The 20,392-nt window shown below is 40.5% G+C and overlaps 1 pseudogene; it reads right to left on the bottom strand.

Moving 5' to 3' along the window:
* Positions 1–439: 439 nt before the first annotated feature.
* Positions 440–19,769, bottom strand: LOC127576963 (Ig heavy chain C region, secreted form-like; annotated as a pseudogene).
* Between the last annotated feature and the right edge of the window lie 623 nt (positions 19,770–20,392).

The following is a 20,392-nucleotide window of genomic DNA, read 5'->3' as shown; positions in this document are numbered from 1 at the left end:
CCTCGCGAAACAACAGAGTAATAACCCGGGAGTAAGAAGAGAGATTATTGCAAAACATTTCCTAACGAACCTGGATGGGAAAATGAAATGAGAAAAGCACCAGATTCAATGGAATTTTTCCACCATTATTTTGAGCTGATGTCTATCCACCTTATTTCCAAAGTTCTGATGAGAAATACCTCATGCACGAATGAGCCACGTAAGGTCAAATAAGCCCTTGAGTCCGATATAACACGAAGTGTGAGGATCTTTTTCACCTGAGGAATTCGCTCTCGATCCACCCCGTCCACCACCTCCAACATTCTCCCCGCCGGCGATCACGGTTTGTGAAAAGCGAGCGAATGGAAGTGTGGCATATATTAGAGAGTTGTTGCCCAAACCTAATCCTGGATTACCTCTTAATTGCAAAGATAAGAGCACACATCGGGAAGCCAAAAGGTTTCATTCTGCATTTATTTCAATGTAAAGCTGCATACAGGATAAATCACCATCTCCTATCTGTTCAATAGCTGGCTAATTTCTCTGAATCATTTTCAAAATTACCTCAGCGTCAAAATCGTTGCAACATTATCGGTTGTTCAACACAATTTTCTCTGACTGATGAGATCACTGAATATTTCAACAGCTGTTGGATAATTTGAAGGGGGACTGTGGGTTTGATAAATATGGGATTTACCTACTCGGCAGCTCAGCAGTTACGAACTTAACAAGACAACACTTACAAAGAATTAGCCACTGATCACGAATAATTAGACGCAGGATTTAAAACTGTCCGTTAGAACGAGTGACACATTAACGAAAGTAGGTTTACCAGTGAGATTTATTAATACTTCTGACTAAATTAGTCGGGAGGGATGGATGTCCAACCAAACAGCTGAAGGTGGTCCCCTTCTCCCCAGTCCTCTGCTGTCACCCTCAGTTTGCTGGCAACTGAGCTGGAGCCGCTTTCCTTATCAGGTGTCAGGTTGGATGGAATATCCCGAATCCAGGTAAGTGTCATTGGCCATCCAGGCTATGTATATGTCATCTGGGTAAAAACCGGTGGCTAGGCAAAGTAGGTTGCTGCTTTCTCGGCTTGAATCTCGTCCGATGATGGGTGCAGTAAGTAGACATTAGGACGTTTGCATTTCAGTAACTAGAAGGATAAAAGTAACCAATTAGTAGTCTTCTTTTCTGACCTGAAGATCACTCTTCATTCTGTCTCTTCACCAGAACCAGGGTGGTGAATAATCTTTGAACTCACAAATGAGATCAGCGTTTTAAAACGAGTGCTTACTGTTCTCCAAATAAATAAAGTTGCATATACTCGTTATTCATAAAACTACCATTTATAATTTTGCTCTTTCATTTCTTTGAAAGTGACTACAGATTTTCTACGCAACGACTGGGCTCTTAATCTTTATTGTTTATTTTTATTTGTTGAACGGCAAGCAAAAGATTAGGGGACCATTCTATTTTTCATTCAATTGACTGGTGATGAATGTCAATGTCCCAAACTTTCTTTCATGGGCTATGTTGTCTCTGAGCGACGGTTAATTGCGCTTACCCTTAGAATTTTTTGTGGAGATTTTCATGGTGTTGGCAGTTCACTGTCTTCCACGAAGCACAGGTATTCAACTCCACTGTTCCACTCCTCTCACGCTGACCTTCAGCTTGCTGGACGATGGTGTATTTACTTCCCCTCCACTCAGGACCGTGAGTCTCTACTCCATCCATTCTCCGACTCCTATTCACTTGCCAGGAGACGTTGACGTTTTGTAAATTGGCGTAAACCACTTCACAAACAACGGTTGCTCTCTTAAGTGTCCAAATCTCTTCGAAGGATGGTTTTTGTATGTGGCACTAATGTAGGGTGCATGGCAATCTTCTGGCAACGAGAAGTGGGGATGATTATTTTAATCTTTCATGTTCAAGCTGCGGGTAATATCGTCTGCAACCAGGTTACAAGAAACTGATAATCCACTTACTACTCACTTTTCCTCCGATTACCTCTGCTTCGCTAATAACGATCTTCCGCCTTATGAGCTTGCTTCCTCTGCCCGCTTTGGATGACTTCTTCAATAATATTTCCGTTCATTTATACCACAGCGCAAAAATTAGATTGACAAAAAATTACAGTGACTAATTCTGCCGTTTCCGGGGATGCGAACGTTCACCCGTCAGAACGCAGAATATTAGGAGCAAACATTGCCTAATCGCCAAAATCTGGCTGCCGCGAAAGTGATTAGCATATATGACCAAATCGTTTCTCTCTTCCAATCCTCAACTTGATTCTTAACCAAGCTTGACGAATAGGACAAATACGCGGAAAGTTATATTCAGTACCAACTGCAACACTTGACTGCGATTTCTCTATTATGGACAGAGTAGATTGCGCTTAGAAATAAAACAAAACATAAAACATGCCAATGAATTCTAATAAAGAGCGCTGTTCGATGTTTAACATTCAGTACACCATCATTTTATGAATACAAAAGTGACTCTCATCTGTTCAATATTTTCTGTCATATTTGGTGGAAACCATCCCACCAGAAACAGGAACACGCCCCATTACTTTCAAATTGAAGCGGTCATTCTAACGTCGTCAATTATCACGTGTCGTAAAATATAATAGAACGAACATATTCTCAGTGCGTTCTTGCCAAACAAATTATCCTGTATATTATTAAAATATTCTGCAATGTAAGCACCGAAAACTACGATATTTACTTTCCAAATCATTCCAGAAACACACTGGCATTTTGAAAGAAATACAGTAAAATGTGTCCATATCTTTTAATGGTGTTAATCCGATAGAAGGTAATGTAGCAGAAACTGTTTATGGGGCGATCAGATTAACCACAATTGTGGTTCTGGTGTGAGCATGTGAAGAAATAACATGTATTAATTTGCATGACTTCTTAAATGTCATGGCGTACATTACAAAATCTGTCATACAAGGTTTCCATATATTTTCATTTCCAGAAACTGTCGGGATATTGTGGGTGGTTGGGATGGGGAGGGGCAGAAAAATGTATTAGCATGTGAGGAATAAAAGTGTGTGCTCCAGATAATTTAAACGGCAAATGGATATCAACGCAACTGAGGACGTGGGATAAAGATCCGCAGAAAAGATACCCTATTAAGGGTATCTTTAAGTCGGATGGTTTACTCTCAAAATATTCTCTTCAGCCCTCACTCAACGAAATAACAGCACCTTAACTTTAATTTCCTATTTGTTTTCTTGCAAACTGCGTAGAAGCGGGAGCCTCATTAAATATGTTTAAAAAATGCGGGCTGAATTACCCCAGCACAGATTGTTTGTTGCTACAGACACCACTAATGTCGTCAGACGTATGCTTTGAAAATGGCCATTCGTGCTGGACCACCAGAATGTGTAAAGGTCAACTAACAGTTTCACAGAGATCTTGCTGAGTTCTATTCAATCCCTACGTAAGCAGAAGCACATAACTGGCGATTTCTACCTGAAGGTCTCCCCTTGGTAAGCTTGACTTCTTTGGTCGATTGAAACTTGCAAACAGCCATAGTGAATTCAGCAAATATTGCAGGTGGGAAATTGGACCGTGAAGGATGAGTAGTTCGCTTTCGAAAGGTACGGGCCTTTAGCGTTGTTATTTAATTCCTTTTCTTTTGGAATCTGGGTGCAGCTGGTTAGACCAGTATTCAATTGCCATACATGATTAAATTGACCAAGTGAACGACATTCTTGAAATGTTATAGTGCTTCTGGTGACGCATAATCTACACTACAGTCGGGTAGAGTCGGGTAGGAAGTAACAGGCTGTAGACCCAGTGAAGCTGAAGGAAAGACGATATATTTCCAAGTCAGCACACGGCGCGCACGGAGTAGAACATCCAAGTGAAAGCATTCCCGTTTATCTGCAGCCTTTGTCCATGTTGTTGGCTGGGCGCTGGGAGGCATTGTCTGTTGCGTAGATAAATAACATCTGTGAATTTTCTATATGTTAAAGAGTACAGCAGCTGTGTGCCATTGGTGGAGGAAATAAGGGTTTATGGTCGGGGAGGCTGTAGCTTATAAGGCATCGTGGCGATCGGTAGTGGAGCCGCAGCTACTATCAATGACCATAGTGAGGGGATTTGGTGCAATATATTCATGATAGCTGAGAATACAAATCAGGTGGCATTATGGGCTGTGAGAAGGATTCATAGAGAATTTAGTGGGATGTGGACGCTTTGAATAACTGGGCAAGTACTTTAGCGATAGAATATGAGGTGGAAAACCTGAAGACATCGAATTTGCGAGAAATAAATGGAAAGATGGGCTATTCATTAAATGGTTTGAAAACGGTTGGTGGTCAGAGAGGTCTGCGTGTTCTTGTGTGTGAACTATTGAACGTCAAAAGCACATTGTTACATCTCCATCTGTATTTTAGCAGATATATACTGTATGTTACTTGCTACTTCCATTCCATGTTAGAATGTGGGAGAGATATCCATGCAAGCAGACGCGGACAGCCTCATTTCCTGATGTTTTGCGAATAGATTTGGTAAATATGCATTCGTATGCGAAAATATGATCTTGCCATGGAAAGACGTTCTTGAAATAAGCAGCTGAATGTAATTAAGCATTGCCATGAACATCTCTTACAGTGATGTCTTGGTGTTTGGTAAACTAATCTCCATTATTTTTGTTGGTGCAAGGTGTGGCTGCAACCATCACAATGTTTCCCGTTGCAGATGGATTTCAAATTTAACAGAGCAACTGAATGACACACGCATTCAAATGCTACTTGATATCACTTTGCTTTTGAATTCAGATTTTTGTTAACGTTCGAAACAACGCTCTGACAAGTCTGGTTTTCGCGTGGACCTGGCGAACCCCAAATTTGGCATTAGCGAGCAGGTTGTTGCTGGGTAATTGCAGCTTGGCAGTGATTTGGAACAGGGTGACTGATTGTCAATTAATTGGATTCGAATTGCCTTACTTTCGTGGGACATAATGTCCAGTTATCTGCTTGGCGGGGTAGTTCTCTGTGAGCAAATTGTACTGGAACAATTTACTACATCCTCGGCTTGTTCTGGAGAGCAGTTCTCCATTACTGGACGAGTTACACCCTATTTCGTGTAGAATGGGATCTAATGGTCCAAATGATTAGATCATTTATGTTGACTTTGTATCGACGTAAATACTACATTTCAGCTTTACGATAACACTGGTACAGTAGGAACTCCCTGATGCGCAAATGAGTACTCTTCGTCCATCACGGATGGCACGAGAAGTTGTTACGACGTCAGGGCCGAAGATTATCGAACCCAAGCGAGAAAAATGTGCCAAAAGTGGGTATTCACTCTCAGCACTGAAGAAATTTGAATACTTCCCTCCCCGATGAGAAATTATTTTTACTCGAATATTTCAAGATAGTTAGGATCAAAAGTTAAATTTAAAAAAAACGAAAAGTGCGAGCACAGTTTACACTGGTCGGGTCGAATTCATTTCATTCAGACTTTGTTTCTCTGGTGACGGGAATTTTAAAACGACGTACAATGTCACCCATTTCTTAGTGCGCCCACTTATCTATCTCATCACTGAACAGTGTGCTTTGAATATAGTCTACGGTCGCCAGGTTGCTCAGCAGTGAATTCACCAAGCTATTCACTCAGCACATAATGAATATTTAGCACTAAACCATCTTTTTACTGCCTATTAGTTATAAATGAGCTTATTCATACCCATTGATCATGTGCTACCTCACGCTGAAGGAGTCTGATGACAAGTGCGATCCATTAGTGGACGTTCCCAGATTATATTCAAAAACGCCAAGGATGGGTTCCATCTATATTGTCATTCATCAGTTAATACCCATGCACATTGTTCACGCTTTATTCCATTCGGGTCCTATCACTTGTGGGGCATGTTAATTTTACATACAGTTAAAGTCCCGGTACTCAGCAGAGATCCGATTATATGTGTGGCAGCTAAATTGATTTCCATAAAGGTTATTTCACCGGACCATCAGAGAGGTCTAATTACTACATCGTATGATAAAATGGTCCATTGAACCTGCTTAATGCAGACTGATATTGGATTTCAACTGTAGACTGGGATGTAGAGCAAGGATTGGATGTGCGAATTTGGATAAACTGTCCTTACCTTTTCGGGTCTTGATGCTTCTCTTCACAGTGGATTTTGAAGGTGGGTGCGAGACAACACAGGAGTAGTTTGCGTCCGTATTCCAATCGTCTGTAGTCAAATAGAGGAGGCTTTTTGTGCTGAAAGTCATGTCCTGTTGAAGTGCTGTGGGGAAGGTGGTAGAGTTCGAGAGGAATGAGGCTCCGCCTTTCTGCCAGTAAATGGTTTTGTTGTCGGGATAGAACCCTGTTATCAAGCATGTGAGTGTAGCGGTGCGCGCCGTTTGAATCTCCTCTGGAGACGGGGGCAAGAGTCGGAGCTTTGGTTCAACTGGTTTGGCTGCAAGAGAAGGTGAATGTTAATATTCTGAGAACTATCTTTCGGAAATGTGGTTGGAATGAAACACTGGAAATATCCATCAGGACTTATGAAATCGAGAGATGGAAACAATATCCCCTTTTATATTTGAGAAGGTCGCTAACTATGGGCTGGTCCAGTTGTATAATGCAAATAGAAACTGTGGTGAGCTGCTTATTTGTTAGTGTGAGGCAAAGGGTGTTGGTGATGATGATGTTCTGTTTCGAAATCTTTCACGAGTGGCGTACCGCAAGAATCAGTCCTGAGACCTTTGTTGTTTATGATATATAATAACGATTTGAATGTGACCATACGACATATAGTCACTAAACTTTCAAATGACAGGAAACCTGGTAGTGTTGTTGATATCGAGGAACGGATTCTAAAGCAACAAAAGGTAATAGATAGAAAGTTGGGCGGAGCATTAGCAGGTGCACTCTGATCCCAACAAATGTAATTCGATGCATTTTGGGAAGTAAGTAAGTATGTACGCCTTACACAGTGAATGGTTCGGCATTAAGGAATGTTGATGAACAGAGAGACCTTGGGATTCAAGTCTATAGTTCCCTGAAAATGACAAAACAGGTGGATAGGGTGGCGGAAAAGGAATATGACATGTCTGACTTTATAGGTCAGGGTATATCATACAAAGTTAGGAAGTTCTGTTGCAAATTTGCCAAACACAGGTGAAGCCTCACTTGGAATATAGTGTTCATTTCTGGTCACCACACTATAGGACGAATGTAATTACTCTGGACAGAGTGCAGATAAGATTAAATAGTATGCTAACTGGATTCGAGGACCTCCGTTGTGGGGCGGAGTTGGATAGTCTGGGCTTGATTTTTCTGGAGTGAGTGAGATAAAGAAATGATAAGACATATACAACTATTGGCTACTGTAAATTATCCACAGTGTGAATGATGGTATCTGTGAGGAGTGGTTGGAATTGTGAGGAAATTACATAGGATTAATCTGGAATTCCTGTAAATGGGTGCTTGACGAGGGGCTTGGGTTTCGGTGGGCGGAGGAGCTATTCATATTATGTTGGACTCCATGCATCCTACATTTAGGTCAATAAAGAATTGGGAAATGTGCACCGATTGTGAGAACTTTCCTCTTTCGCGCTGAACATGAAGATGCCTCACCTATGCTACCTGCGTCCACCCCTCTAAACATCATACCTGTTTTCTTCTGCATTCTACTGCCTGACATCCAGCAGTTTATCTTGTTTCCGTATCTACACTGTTTTACATTTCTGTTGTTGTTATTGCACCCACCTTTTGTCTTCCCTGTCCGCTTTGATATCGGAGCACCTGAATGATTTTGCTGCGCCGAGCACGAATATTCTGTCCCACTGTCCCACTCCACCACACTGCTGGTCAAACGGCCGACTGTCAAGTATTGGTTCCCGACCTTTGTTGCTTGTTGGATTTCCACACCAATAATCCTTTCTTTCCCATCCACTATCCAAGATATCAGAACCTCGTCTGAAGTTGTGGCGATCACTTCACACAGCAAGGTCGCGGTTTTGTTGATCCAAATTTCTTCAACAGTCGGATTACTGAGAAATATTGCGAGTTCTGAAATCCACAATTGAGACCAAAGTTTACTGATGACGAACCGGATATTTAGCATCGGTTTCAATTTCATCATAATCTGCTACATGTTAAGAACTTAAGATGCCAATTATTCATTGTCAGCATGCTTACGTCGTCATTTCGTGAACCCTTGAGTCAAATCATGGAAATGTGCAACTTTACTACATTACAAAGGGAGAAAAATTACAGAAAGTGAATGACATAAAGTCATTCAGAGTAACGAGTAGAGAAGGATGGATAGAGAGATACAGCCAGGCACCCCCGGAAATAATGAAAGTGACAAAGTCCAGGCGTGGGGAAGGGGCTTGGTTTGGAGCAGAACAGACAGAAGGGTGCAGATAGGTAGACAGATAGATAGATAGACAGACAGATAGATAGATAGATAGATAGATAGATAGATAGATAGATAGATAGATAGATAGATAGATAGATAGATAGATAGATAGATAGATAGATAGATAGATAGATAGATAGATAGATAGATAGATAGATAGATAGATAGATAGATAGATAGATAGAGAGAGAGAGAGAGAGAGAGGTGGAACTCAGCGGGATAGAAGGTGGAAGTTCATGTCAGAGGGAAAGTGACACTAATTAAATCTGTAGTGCCGACGATGACTCGGCCTATTGCGTCCAATTGTTCCCCAGATTTCTTCCGCTGGTAGCATGTCCTTCGTCTTTTATTAACTATTTTATACAGAATGGAAGGTTTAGTTGTCATTTTACTGTGATTAGTCCAGTGGTTGCCTCGCCACCCCGTGAATTCCACCTAGCCCATCACCACGTACTTCCTTCCTTTCATTTGTCTCTTTTTCGACCCTTTCGTTTTTGCATGCCCAAATCTTGTTACCAGGTAACAGATGCAACACATCAGCACAAAATGACGAGTAACAGACCTTCAATGTTAAAGAGTAAGACATCAGATTTCTCCTGTGTTTCTCGTTCAAAATGCTGGATTCCTCAGAATTTTCTCGAATAAACAAATGCTATTTGACGCATCAGCGTGATCATTTCTGTATGTATCAAGATCTCCTAACTACAGTTCGCAAGAGTTACTTGTACTTAGCACCTCTGATACTTAATGTTTGCTGCCAAAACATTGTGAATTCCCTTCCCGTCACTGCCTCGCCCAAACTCTACGTTTTTAATCTTCACTAGTCCAGTCTTCTTGAATCCATGTCGATATTTGATCACAACACCACAACAAATGAAATACTGAAGATGAAAATGGAAATGTTTCATCTTTGATGACTGTTTCTCACCTGACTCAGCTCGTATGTCTTTGTGAATGTTGCTTCTGGTTTCAGAGTGGGATACTTGGCAGGAATACACGGAACCGCTGGCCCATTCCTTCAGCGGTACCTTGAAGACACTTGTGGAGGTAAACGTTCCGTCAGAAGTTTTAGCGGGGGACGTGGTAGTAAACCCAGACTGTACGGCTTGTCCGTTTTCCTGCCAGCTCACTCTGATGTTTTCTGGTTCGTATTCGCTGATGAGACAAATCAGTTTCACAAATCCCTTTGCTGTTTGTTCGTCGGTTGCAGAGTAAACGAGATTGATGGTTGGTGGAGTCGGTTGTTTTACTAAAATTAACAAAAATACTAAATTCTACAGTTGTGGTTAGACATGTTCAACCGCGTCCTGCCCAATATCCATTCTCAGCTCAATAAAAGTTTAAATGATAGGATCAGACTCACCTTGCTCTTTGTGGCAACCTGCTGGGTATAACCTGCTAGCTACAACATTTCATAAATTGCAACAGTGATCACACGTCAAGAGGTCTGTTATCGATTCTAACGCTTTGGCTGAAGTGGTAATTAAAATCAGGTATTTCGTTTCGTATACTGATATCACTGCATGCAGCTAATTGTCATTTATTTGCCTTAATGTTCTTTTTCTTGCAAATTCACGCCCGTGCACTTGATTATCACTAGCAGAGAATTAACCGCAGCAAAAACGAAACACAAATTATGCCAAGGTTGTGATAAGTAAATACATCTGAACCATCGCCAATCTGTCCAAATTCCAAAGCATATTATTTTATCCTCTGCGCGGTGGTTGACTCGGTAATTTCTGTGGCGGGCAAAAAGTTCTGTTGCGACTTCAGCTTGTTTCCAGTTTTTTCAAACTGCACCTTGCAATTTGACGATGGTTGTGGTGTACTGCAACTGCGTGGAAACATGGTGAGGGTGCAGTGTATCCACAGATAAACGTGCTCAGCTGAGCAATTACCTGTTATCAAACAACCTTGGGCATAATATCACTTGTCCATCAAGCTCCAAGTCCATTTTTACACTATTCTTACCATGATTATTTGTGTTCTCCACACATCCTCATCGACTCCTCCACCGCCAGCTGCCCCAAGTTCTACTATGAGGGACAATTTGCAGCGGGAAGTGGGAGGAAATTTGAGCAAACCAGGATACTGAAAAGGAGAATGTGTAAACTTGACACAGACAGTACAAGAAGTTAAGATTGAACTGTCGAACAGCGCCTTTACCAGCTGATCCACTCTACCGCCTACAACTCGACACTTTCCCATTTATGAAATTGACGACGAATTAACTTTTCCAGCACGTTCCTGCTCCTTGTGAATTTTGACAATAATTAGATATGCACATATATCTTATTATCGAGAAAAGTTGAAATTATGGGCGATATGACTGGCAAGTCTGCTCATCTGAGATGGCATTTCTATTGTGTTCAAAGTAATTTGAGGACGAAAATAATCCTAGAAATTTTCAGCAACGGTTATTTTTTACCATTTTGGGGAAAGAGCAAGTGATTCCGCACCAGCGAAGAAACTCGGTTGCGCCAACTAATGGTGGAAGTAGGAAACGCACTTTCAGCAATCGACCATTCTCGGCTTGTGATTTTATGGGTTGATCGCAAGTAACCTAAGGCCCGCTCTTTCATTTCTAGTGTTTCTTTGCATCTCAGCTCATTTCAAATTCCTTCGACCGTTACCTTCTCACTCTCAACCTAAACCCAGCATCTCATTTTTACATTGCAATTGACTAAATGATGTTTCCGAGAGGTAGGAACTCCACATTCAGCCTAATAATGAACGAAGAATGCCTCCTAATTCCACGACTGAATGTTCCAACTCAGCTGTTAAAAATATAGTTTATTGTTATTTCTTCTTACTGAAGAAATAGTTAATATTTATCTAAGTTTGGAAATCCTTTGTTCGTCACAAGCATTTCAGCTGAATCATCTTATGCTCCGAATGGAACATAAACCACAGCATATGGAAGAATTTAATCCTTTCAGCACTGGTGCAATCTACATAAACTTCCACTTCACATTCTAAAAATCCGACATCATTTTTTAGACGAAGAGTACAGAGTTATTTCATTGAGAGATTTTTTGGTCCTCTCTGCTAGGTGTTGTTTCTAAATGATGTCATTGAAAGTGAGTATTCATTTCTCTAGTGCAAGCTTTAATGTTTTTATCAATTAATCAATAATGCTTTTATCAATCATTAGCCGACAGCCTAATATATTATGCAGTATTTGTACTACTGGAGGAAAATAAAGGGCACTGAACCTCTGACACAAGTTATGTTCTCCGGAATCCTTCATTCGCAGCATCTGCCATTTATTATCAAACATATTCGCAGATTTATTTATTACCAATACACATTTCTCGTCTGTGGTTTTCTACGTCGAACTTCTCCGGATACTCCCCAGCTATCTTTGACTTCTCTCTCCTCAAACCCCCTAACCTTGTTTGTTTTAATTTAAATCGACAAAGCAAAGAATGTGCCCCTAACGTGGGCATGTGGGATTAACGTGAGGAGAGTGCAGAGTGTAAGCTATAGGTCGGAGCAGAGTGAGTTGAGGGTATGATTAGCGGAAAATAGTCGCCTTGGACATAGTGTACTGAAGAAAACGTTTCATTTCTTTACAACTCCATAACTCTGTGACCCTGTGACTCACTTGCTATGTTAGAAACTCGAGGCAAACTCATTTTAGCATCTTTTCAGTTCATTCATCTTCCAAGAGAAACTTACCAATTTCACTTCTTATCAAATACCGCCGGTGGATTTCTCAAATGCAACATTCTAACTCTTAGTTTTCTCTACCGTTACAGAAAAAGTAATTTCTCCATAAACTTAATTATCTTTCCAATAATCTCCCCCTAATACTTCCGGAATTTTAGAACACTAGTCCACAAGGATGCAGACGGACGTTCATCGTGGACTTGGTTTGGTCGGCATTTCATCATGCTTGTCGTGAGTATTGTCAAAGGAGATTTTATGGATGAACTGACATAGTTGGAACGGACAGGTGATGAAAATGACTCTTTATGAAATGTGGCATTATGTTAACTAAATTATGCCCCTATCTCAGTCTGTAATCCCTCCCTGTAATTTTGAATTAACTCCCTTACCACTGCTTTAGACACAGGCTGCCTGTTCGCAATCTCTCCTTCCTACTCATTTTACCGGTATTGTATCCTTTTCAACGAGCAACTCGCATCGCAATGACAGGAGAATTAATCATTTCTATTATCACCGCCTACTAAAATACCTCAGGCTGTCTGTAACTGATATGGTCATAGATGTCTTTGTCAACATTAATCCCTTTAAGGTAGTGCCTACCCTCTTTAGGATTTGAAAGAAAGGGCGGGTTGAGCCAACTCCTTTTCTCAGTGCTACAAATCTGAAATGAGCGTATTTCTCGGCTTCCGGGTCCTTCCCCGAAAAAGCATTCGGAATTATTTCATTTATTATCAAAACCTTTTAGTACAAGCAGGATGGGTTTTCTAGAAATGTATAGTACACTGATCGGACACCTAATGTGTATTGCTCAGCGTTCCAACGCATCAAATTGTAGCTCACTAGCAGTTCAGAAATATCCTACTCACATGGGGAATAACAAATTCAAAGAAATCAAGATTTCAGCATCATTAATTTTGTCCACTTAACTCTGTTTGAAATGATAACGTGAGACAGGATGAAGATGGGATTTACGAGAATACTAGCAGAATTCCGAATTATTATCGACAACGAAAGAGACTGCGTTTGATTCTTTCGGAAAACGGGGGTGAGAGTATGGTTACGGATATTGCGAGGGGCTTAACTGTGGTATATACGGGTACGGTGGTATGGAAGTAATTTGACGGAACAGCAGCTGGAGTCCAAGACCATTGATTGGGCAGCATCATCTCGAATTCTATCATGCAAATTTAAATTAAAATAAAGAAAGAAAACATGTCATACTAATAGGGACCCCGAATCTATCGGACTGATGTCAGAACATCTCCTGTTGAATAATATTCTTCAAGGAATGAAGGAATTCTGCAATTTTTCCAGGCCTGCCCTTTATATAAGTGCAAACTTGCCAATGCATTGTTTTTTTTTAAATTGCTTTCTCTACTCGGAAGCAATAAGGAAAGCCCGATATATATCCACATCATCAACGACATTCACGTGACAAAAATAATAAATTAGTAATAAGGAAATTACATTGGTTTTAATTTTCCAATAGTCCAGATATTCCGGGGTGGTTCTATTAGACAGGAAAATACCAAATTTATCTCAAAAAGCCAGATCGACAGAAAACAGGAAGCTATGTCAGTTAATCGAGCGCCTGTCATATGGAAAATATTATAAGCTGTTATCAAAATATTATCGCAGAGTATTTAGAAAAAAAAGCAACATAATCGGAAAAATTCAGTATGGTTTTGTGGAAGCGACATTATGTTTAACCATTTTACTGGAGGTAATTGGAACAGTATTGTGCGCGTTGATTAAGGTGAACTAGCGAATGCACTATCCTCGAATTTCTCGAAGGCATTGATAAACTGCTGCATCAAAGATTACTACGGAAAATAAAAGCTCATGCGACATATTAGAGTTCACCAAACACCAGTTGGCCACAGAAATCAGAAAATGGGCATAAGTAATTAGTTTTCTGCTTGGTAAGGCGTACATAGTGTATATAGTGGAGTTCTACATGAATAAATGCTGGGCCTCAACTTTTACAAATCCTGCAAAAGATTTGAACGATGGTATTGAGGATATATAAAAAATACAGAGAGATACCACATTGAAACAGGTTGATCGGTCTACCAAGGCCGTGTCACTATTCAACCTATCATTTACACGAATTCCATATAAATCCATTTTAGTTTCTTCTCCCCACGTTCCCATCAACTCCAGCAAAATGTTAAGGTATAATTACTCGGGGTAATTTACAGTTGACAATTGATAAACCAACCTGTAATCTTTGGGATGTGGGAGGAAAGCCGAACACACGGAGGAAACTCACGCGGTCACGGGGAAAATATGCAAACTCCACACAGACAGCACCCAAGGTGAGGATTTAATCCGTGTCTCTGGCACAGTGAAGCCAGAGAAAATTAACACAACGCTACCGTTTATGGCAACGGAATAGCATGCAAAATAGGGAGGTCATGATTCACTGTTATTGAGTATTGTTCACACCACACGTTGAGTATTGGGTGTTATCTTGATCTCCTTATTTATTCGCAGAAGTGAAATACTGAAGCGAAGCTCCTTCAACGAAAACAACTAAACGCACCATGACATGTGGCAAATAAGTTAATATTTTCGAAGCAGTATCAAGAAGTTTTAAATGGTCTAATAGCTGGAATGGACGGTTTACCTCATGAGAAAATGTTGTGCGGGCTCGGATATATCAGTGTAAACTTTCAAGAGTGAGAAGGGTCTTTATTAGAACATCCTGCCGGGTCTTAAATGATGTGGGCGATCCAAGGATGTTTCCACTATTGCAAGAATCTGCAGCTATGGCTGACCCTTTATAAATATTGCGTCGCCCATTTAAGACAAGGATGAAGTGAAGGGTTGCACATATTTTGGAACTCTTGAAAAGCTAGAATTGGAACTCCTACAATGTTATTTTCATAGAATTAGATAGATACTTGCAAAGAAAAGGGGTAAATGGATATCGCAGGAGAACGGGAGAGTGGAGTCGAGATTACAATCAAATCAAACTTAAAATCTTAAGGGGCGCAATTTCCTACTCCTGCTCCTAATTTGTATGTTTGCACCTTTGTATGAAATGTTCGTTTCATCAAAGGACTCAGAACCAAAGTTTTTAAATGAATTGCTCGAGTATGAGTGGGAAATGGGGTGGGGGATCTCATCGATGATGTCGCTGTGATCTGCAACTCACTGTCTGAAGGGATGGTGGAGAGAAAAGCACTCATCACATTTGAAAACTACTCATATGCCCACTTGAATTGCTATTGCCTGCAGGACACACAAAGACGGGACTAGATTGGATACGATTGGATTAGTTGCCTCCTACTCGCTTCTATGTTACATGTTACTGTGTCATCGTTCAACTCTCAATCCCCTTCACAGTTTACTGAAAGCCACAGTTTGAATGCCAATTAATGGAATTGTTTGTAATATTTCTGTATATTTGAGGCCATGAACTAACAAAGTAAAACATAAATCCATCTAATATTGGAGCTCTGATGGTCGTCTCGGTGAAACGTGGGGAAGCGGTGCTGCAGAGGAGGAATCTGCTTTCACCTATTGCAGGAGATGAAGACCTAGGATGGTTACTTTCAAATGCAGGACAGGAGACGTGTTCTGTACATTTCATTCGACTGAAGATCAGGTGCTGGTATTACACAGCTTCCCACAGTAAGATAAAAAGGACAGTGATTGTACAGACTTTAATCTTTTCCAGGGCACCAATACTCAATACAAGAGGGCATGGCTATAAAGTAATGGGTGGGAAGTTCAAGGGAGATATCAGAGGGAGGTGTCTCACCCAGAGAGTGGTTAGTCATGGAATGCGCTACCTGGGGTAGTGGTAGATACAGATACGTTGGTCAAGTTCAGGAGATTGTTAGATTGGAGGAAATTAAAATAGGGGAATATGTGGTAGGAAGGGGTTAGATAGTCTTAGGCGTGATTTAAAGGTTGGCCAAACATGGTGGGCTAAAGGGCTTGTATTGTGCTGTATGGTTCTATGGTGATTTTGGTGGGAATTATTTAATAAGTTTACACTCTCTTACTCCTCTCAGATGAACAATCATACCCAGATTATCAGACAGGTTCACGGAATGTGCTGGGCCTGATGTGATAGACCTTACTTTCTGAAAAGGGTCAAAAACCGAGGGGAATAGATTTATATTAATTGCTAAAAGATTGGAAGGAAAGGTGGTGGGGAGTCTCTACAAGGATTCGCCAGTGGTATATACTAACAAAGACTATGGTGTGTATTTGCACATTTAAACGGCACGTAGAGTTGGAGGGGTTCCAACATGAATCCAAAACAATGAAGATCCCGAGGAATTTTAGGAGCAAATAGGCTTGCACCAAACAGCTTTAACGGCTGTTTGAAACGAAGAAAGATGAAGCAAACAAATGACAAAAATTATTTGTCTGGATGATGAAGAAAAATGCAATTATGACATCGCTTCACTCCGCATTTGTCCCAGGATACCAATAGAGAAAGGAGTCAGGTTTAGCTTTGACTGGGAAAGAATTCCATGGACGTACTATCTTTCAGTTGAGCTAATAAAGATGAAACCTTATTTTTCTGCAATGCTTCTATTGTAACTATTCTCACCATTCTCACCAACTGTTCACCATGACAAAAGTTTTATGTTCTGAGCTGCAAAACTTTCTGTTTAACGCTGAGACTTTTTGCGTTATGTGTCTGGAGCTACTCTGAAATGTTGACATGTCATCCCGTTATATCTGGAGTGTAACTTATCTTAAGCTCGATTTCAGTGTGATGCGCATTAACCTAAAAGCATTTCTATGGATGGCAGAGACCCAGGTTGTGTACCGCTTTAGGAGTACTGCATTGATTATATTAGATCCAGTGACTGTTCCAGTTGTTTATGCAGAATCATCTTTCTCCTTCCTCTGCCTACCCTGAACTCTCCGATCTTTGATACTAAAACATAATCAGGGTGATCAGAAGTCAAGTGATTTTTGGCAACAGAAAACCTGCTTTATCTTTTGCTTCCAGACGTGGACTGAATTTCCAAGGTTATTAGACAATGATTTACGTTTCTAAATCGAAGACAGTTTGTTTCATTCCAGGAAATTAACCATCTGTTTTCGCAATATGTGCTTCAACATCCCTTTGAACTATCAAACAATGAAAATACCGTTTAAATTTCCATTGTTCCCTTTCTGCGCTGAAAACTATTGCAACTTGAAAGTTATCTGTTATTCGGATCCATATTATGCAAAAACATCCACTTTAAATTGAACTGAAAAACTGGGTTCCTTGAATACGAGTGTCCCACACAACTGCAGGTCGTGTCTGTGACCAGTGATGAGCTAATCCATATGCACGTGGCAAGATATGATATATATTCGTTGATATCAATGCAGCAGGTAATATTGTAAAGTGAAGTTTTTCATGTGGCGGGGTGGGGGTGGGGTTTGTCGTGCTGCTGGTCGAGGGGTATTTCTGTGCTTCATTTTGTAAAGTTACTCTAAGTTCAGTTTTCTTTATTTAGACCATGAAAGTACTATCTTTGTTAGGAGAAGAAAGATTCGCATTTACTGTATTCTGGAACATCTGAGTGAGTAAATATGTTTCTACAACCTTTTCAAATAAGCATCCTAAGTAATTAACAGGTGTCAGCAATATATTTATGTTTGGGGGTAAATTATATGTTTTATAGCATGTTCGTCGTATTCTCGAAAGAAGTTATTTTTAATTTTTTGTTAAAGTTTAAGCCAATTACCCTGAGGGAGAATAAAACCAAGGCTTCAAAAAGACATTATCACATTGCATTACTCGTTTCCCGATATGTCAACGAGAATAATAGTTACTGTTTTCTCCTCGGGAAAAGAAGGACTTGGCGAAAATGTAATAAGAGAGTTCACTTACCAGCTTTCACGGTCAGCTTTGTGCCAGGTCCGTCATAGTGATAAGTACACAATGATTTACTTCCTAGTCAGCCCATTTCAAAAAATAGTCGTTGAAACTGAATTGTAGCAATGGGTTCTCCATTATAACACAACTGCAAGAAACAAATCGATGCTTTGTAATCGGTAATGAGTCTCTGTTTCCTTCCGTTTTCATCCGTACAGATCTCTATTCCGTGCAGTACAAGCGCATATGATATTGAAACTGGATTTCGCTGAATGAGCACCAGGGAATGTGGGTAGATTTCAACCCAAAAAAGAACTGAAATTAATTTCAAACCGTATTAAGTAATATCCATGAGCGTAAATAAATATTTTGTTATCCCATTCACGAGTAGCTGAATATTAGAAACTGTCTCGGATGTTTGTGCTATGGCTTGAGCTCCTGTGGTAGCACACCACATCAATTCATATGAGCACAATAACGCCATTGTTGCAACGAGCACAGAAATCTATCAGATTTTCCAAAATGCTGCATAAACGATGTAGTTGATGTGGATCAAATTGTTGCATTGACCTCTTGGGACTTTGTGGATAATTATAACTCTCAGCCACACAAGTATCGTGGGAAATATCAGGACTATGTTATTGATATGATGATAACATTTATACAGTATTTTCTCAACTATATAGAGATAAGGCCCTGTTGTGGCTTCCAGTTGCTGGCAGAGTCAAGGGATATTTGGCAGTAAGGAGTGTAAATCGCCGAAGGAATTGTTTGCGTTAACTTTGCATTAAGAACTTCGGAAGCGGTTTATGCACGGTGGGGATTGAAGATTCATCACTGTGACATACAGCATGCACACAAACATAAAGGCTAGTACGAAAAGGCTCCTTGTACATTAATACAAGATCCCGATGTCAAGGGGCAGACTATGATCCATCTTTATCTCCCAATACTTCTGGACAACTTTTCTTCTGCAACCAAAAATTCTTAGAAAATAATGTCTACATTTTTACATTCAGCAATGGGTGAACATTGGCCTTGCTCCAATTACCAAATTCGTTCGTGGTTAGTGAATCACAGGTTCCGGCTTTTCGATTACTGTGACCCATATCACAGTGGTAGAAGCCACTGCAGAAAGGTTTCCATCTGTATGACTGTGGGGAGAACAGCAACTAAATGTGCCGCCCTGTTTATATGTAGTCTGGTGACTGTCACCAGCTCATTACAAATCTACCCTCGTCCTTCACTGGAATCAGGTACTGCTCAATAATTTTCTGTTCATAAGAGCGACGCAATCACAGTTTCTTCCGCGAGATATTTTCACGTGTTTTTGTATTGATGGGTGCTCAGATTCAAGACTGTGTTCTGTCGCCTTGCAATAATACGTGGCAGTGTCTTCAACAATCAGCTCGCTGATCTTTAGGGAAAAAGACTTTGCTCCCTTGTTGACAGATTCAGCATATCGTCCTCCAATCGATAGACGTTCCCAATCCCTTTGACCTGGAGGTTGGCGGAACCAGCTTGTGGCATATAGACCACAGCTATCATCACGTAAAACGCAGTTGATTGTCAGAGTGTCACCTGCTTCTTTTGTTACCTCTCTTGGTGTCTGTTCTACCCATGCACTGAAGGCATCTGAAGGGAGAAAAAGAAAACATATTTAAAACACAGCATATCTGTGGCAATACAAGATTTAACAGAGAATGGAACTTGTATAAGGTGGACGCAACCGCACAACAGTGATCATCAACCTCTTTAAACAAAATGCGCTTACTCGGTAACCAAGCTAAAAATATCGAAACCCAGAACACGTTCATTGTTCCTTCACGACCTGAAAATCCGTTAAACAGAGAGGGTTCTAGACCTCAGCGCAGACTGCCTGTGTAACCATGTGGATCTCAGCAAAGACTTTATAAGACTCGAGAGGCTAGGCTCATTTGCATAATGCAGAATGAAAGAGAATTGACTGCGATTACAGATCGACTGATGATAAGCATTATATGCAAAATTTCAATAATTTCGTCGTTGGACTGTGGTGCCTTAACGTGAACATGTGGATGGAGATATCGAGAATAATCTTCATTGTATGGTTCCATCCGCACTGAATGTATTTCTATTAACTTTTGATGTTATAGTCTGGGGATGCTTTCCCGAGAATACATTACAGGTTTTCATGACAAACTATCAACTTGAGAGAGCAATACTGCAAAACCACTTCAGTTAATCACCAGTAATTAAAAAAATAAAATTTTATTCCCATTTATGTAAACGCATTGAGCGCCTCCGTCCCCCGTTCGTTCTTCTGCTATTCACCATCGGTGGTCAACATGAATGTGAGGCCAGCCGTAGTTACGAAATATGACCCCAAGTTCATTTTCAACTGTGGTATTTTCGAAATTGGTGACTTAGTTTGCAATGTACTTCGATACTAAGAAAGCAATACACAAGAATTCGGATGAACTCGGCCAGTCAGAAATCATTTCGCATATTACTGCGGAA

The sequence above is a fragment of the Pristis pectinata genome, chromosome 12 (genome assembly GCF_009764475.1).
Source record: "Pristis pectinata isolate sPriPec2 chromosome 12, sPriPec2.1.pri, whole genome shotgun sequence".
Lineage (NCBI taxonomy): Eukaryota > Metazoa > Chordata > Chondrichthyes > Rhinopristiformes > Pristidae > Pristis > Pristis pectinata.
Note: the sequence above shows the minus strand (reverse complement) of the source record. Positions and strands in the feature narration are given on the sequence as shown.